We start from the raw sequence: 4,189 nt of genomic DNA, 5'->3' as shown, positions 1-4,189 counted from the left end.
GGCTTCCAGCCGCCCAGGGGGCGGGCCGCCGAGGGGCGGGGCTCTGGCCCGACCAGCGCTCCGCTGGGTCCTCCTCCGGCCGTGCGTCCAGGTGCGCGCTCCTCCCCGCGCTCCCGGGGCCTGGGCTCGACTCCTGCGCGCCAGCTTCCCGCCGCCCCGCCCACCGCCTCTCCTAGCTCTCGGCTCCCGCCAGCTCGCAAATTTCATCTCTGCGCTTACCCGCCAGCCGTGGCGCCCGGCTTTAGCTCTTTCCCGCGTTGCCCGCGCCCCTGGTTAGTCTTCTCTGCGTTTTCTTCTCGGTTCCTGGACGTCAGGCCCCAGCTCGAGACTCCAAAGGAGTCCGATCGATTTCTTACTGCCTTCCCCTCTATTCCCACCCCTGGCAGCTCAGTTGTCTGGCTCTGTTCTTTCTTTTTCTCAGTCAGGGGCTGCTGCTGCCGGCTCCGACCCATTTCTCAGTTGGATTCCGGGGGAGGAAGTAGGAGCAGTCATTTCTCACAGAGTTGGCGTCGACTCTGGGAGATTGAATTCTTGGGGGGCAGGCACCCGGTTTCGGACCATTCTGCGTGCTCACAGCGCCGAAGACTTCCGTATTTCCCGAGACTTGCCCCACGTCCGTTGGAGGACGGCCATCGCGACCACAGCTCCTTAGTCTCCCTCCTGATGACTCGTCCTCTGGAGGAGCGCTGACTGCATGCTTTCCTGTCCGGACTCCCCAAGACTATCCAAGTTGGGCCGCGTCTCCCTTCTCCTGACTCCTGCCACTGCCCGACCCGGCTCGTGGCTTCCAGCCTCTGCCTCCCGGATTTCACCCTACCCGCTCCCGGCACATTTGCCTTTCTTAAACTGCATTTCGTATCCCCTTCCTGCGTTTCCCCTACACCCACCTCCCCCGCATTTCTCTCCTGGTCAACTCTAAACGCCTGGCCTGGCCTTTGAAGCCCACTGAATCTAGACGCACTTAGCTTTTCCGTGTGTTTCCCACCCACGGACTGGAGCTCCCAAGTCTGGGTCGGTGGATTTTTTCATTGTCTGAAGCAGCCGCCATCCTTTTCTGCTGCTGAGGACCCCTGGCGATTATCTCTGTTAGCCCCGCACCCCCAACAGACTGCTGCTCAATTAGGCCTCAAGCATCCTGCTCTCCGAACATCTTTACCCGTTTTTTTCTTTTTAATGATTATTTATTTTGAGAGAGAGAGAGAGAGAGAGAGAGAGAGAGCATGAGTGGGGGAGGGATGGAGAGAGAGAATCCCAAGCAGGCTGAATGCTCCAAGCTGTCCTGGGGCTTGATTTCAGCAACTGGGAGAACGTGATCTGAGCTGAAACCAAGAGCCCTGGATGCTTAACCAGGCGCCCCTTTACTTGTTCATTTCTGAAAGAATCTTGGAAAATTCTGCATCCTCTCACCCATTTTTCTAAATGTTTATGTTTGAGAGAGAGCCAGCGCGCCTGAGAGCGGGGGAGGGGCGGGGAGCGGACGTGGGGGGAGGGATGGGGAGAGACACAGAATCTGAAGCTGGCCCTAGGCTCTGATCTGGTCAGCATAGAGACTGATGCAGGGCTCGAACTCAAGAACAGTGAGATCATGACCTGAGCGGAAGTCCTGTTCCCAAGGCAGATGCTTAACCGACTGAGCCACCCAGGTGACCCGCTCTCACCCATTTTTTAAGACAATACTTAAGGGGTGCCTGGGTGGCTCAGTCGGTTGAGCGTCTGACTTTGGCTTAGGTCATGATCTCACAGTTTGTGAGTTCAAGCCCCACATTGGCTCACTGCTGTCAGCGTGGAACCGGCTTTGGAGCCTCTGTCTCCATCTCTCTGACCCTCCCCTGCTCGCACTTTCTCAAAAATAAATAAACGTTAAAAAAAAAAGACACTTAAAATTTTTAATCCTGTAATTAAGCAGATGTAGAGGATATAGTTAATTTGACATTTGTAGCAGGCAGCTTCTGAGATGGCTCCCACAATCCCACCTCCTGGTATCCACATCCTTTTATATCTCCCTCCCTTTGAATGTGGGCTGAGACTAATGCCTTGATTCCAACAACAGAATAGGAGTAGAATAAGACAAACATGATGGGATGTCACAATATTAGGCCACAAAAAGACCATGGGTTCTGGTTGTTTGGCCTCTTTCTGGGTTGCTGTGAGCTGCCCTGTGGAGAGGTCCACATGTCAAGGAACTGAGAAAGGCCTCCAGTCAACAGCCAGTAAGAAATTGAGGCCCTCATTTCATAATTGTTAGTACTTAATTGATCAAAATGATGTAAAAGTGACACAAGTTTTGATAGTAATTATTAAACAGAATAACAAACATTTGAAATTCTCTTATGAGACGAGTAATTTTTTTCCTCATATCTGAGGACAAATACTGCTTATTCACAGAACGAGACTGTGTTCAGCATTTTAAATATTTTGCATATAAGCCTCGAAAACTTTGTTTACATAAATAATTATGATACTAGGTTTGTCATAACCATGTTACTCAATTCTTTGAACCCCTTCTGAGTTACATGCCCCAAATCATATAGCTATCTGTCACCAAATATTTTCGATGGTTTGGCAGCTGATAACTTGACTGGGTCCTCCTTCAGTTTTGGTAATGCAATACTTGGCAAGACTTGACAACAAGATGTCATTAGAATCCTATTAGACACCAGTATTCAGGGAGATTCTTTTGTTTAGTGCCAGGTGAGATTTTTACACCCCCCCCCCCCCCCCCAGGGCTGGTGAGAGGTCTACTTTTCTTTTCAAAGTGGGAGAAGGGCAAATGTGAAAAAGAGGTGGGGAAGGAGAAGATGCCTCCCATACCTGGGCCCTTGATGGCTGGCATCTTCCTAGGCAGGTAAGTTTTTAGAAGAGGAGAGAGAGATGCTGAGGTTCTAGAAACCCATTTTCTTCAAACTGGGATCAGCAAACCTTTTCTGTAAAGGGCCAGTTAGTAAATATTTTATATTTTGCCATATGCCCTCTATCCCAGCTATTTAACTCTGCCCTTGTGGCACAAAAACTGCTATACCAAATTATGGAAAGAACCCAAATGTCCATCAACTGATGAATGGATAAAGAAGATGTAGTACACACACACACACACACACATACATATATACATTGTATATATACAATGGACTACTACTTAGTGATGAAAAAGCATGGAATCTTGCCATTTGCAACAGCGTGGATGGAACTGCAGGGTATCATGATAAGTGAAATAAGTTAGAGAAAGACAGGTATCATATGTTTTCACTCATATGCAGAATTTGAGAAAGTTAACAGACCATGGGGGCAGGGAAGGAAAAAAAAATAGTTATAAACAGAGAGGGAGACAAACCATGGAGACTCTTTTTTTTTTTAATTTTTTTTTCAACGTTTATTTATTTTTGGGACAGAGAGAGACAGAGCATGAATGGGGGAGGGGCAGAGAGGGAGGGAGACACAGAATCGGAAACAGGCTCCAGGCTCTGAGCCATCAGCCCAGAGCCCGACGCGGGGCTCGAACTCACGAACCGCAAGATCGTGACCTGGCTGAAGTCGGACGCTTAACGACTGCGCCACCCAGGCGCCCCAGGAGACTCTTAAATACAGAGAACAAACTGAAGGTTGATGACAGGGGGTGGGGGAGAGGGGAAAATGGGAGATGGGCATTGCAGAGAGCACTTGTTGGGATGAGCACTGGGTGTTGTATGTAAGTAATGAACCACAGGAATCTACTCCTGAAGCCAAGAGCACACTGTATACTCTGTATGTTAGCTAACTTGACAATAAATTATATTAAAAACAACAACAACAAAAGCTGCTATAGATAGTATGTAAACCAAGGAGTATGGCTGTGTTCCAGTAAAACTTTATTTACAGACACTTATATTTGAATTTCATATAATTTTTACATTACCCAAATACTATTCCTCTTTTGATATTTCCCCCATTATTTAAAAAGGTAAAACCCATCTTAGCTCCTGAGGTGGTAAAAAGCAGGCAGCCCGCCAAATTTGAGCCATAGGCTCTAGTTTGCTGACCCTTGACCTGAAGCATCCATGGAAGCATGCCCCTTGGGAATGTGTATTCTAGTTTGAACTCAACATTCTGGTGCTTTAAAAACTACCAGTGCCCAGCCCTGCCCTCTCCATATTGATTTAGCTGATCTAGGATGGAATCCAGGCATTAGCTTTTTTTTTTCTTTCTTTCTTTT

Source organism: Herpailurus yagouaroundi, unplaced genomic scaffold, assembly GCF_014898765.1.
Source record: "Herpailurus yagouaroundi ecotype Mexico unplaced genomic scaffold, PumYag 355, whole genome shotgun sequence".
Lineage (NCBI taxonomy): Eukaryota > Metazoa > Chordata > Mammalia > Carnivora > Felidae > Herpailurus > Herpailurus yagouaroundi.
Note: the sequence above shows the minus strand (reverse complement) of the source record.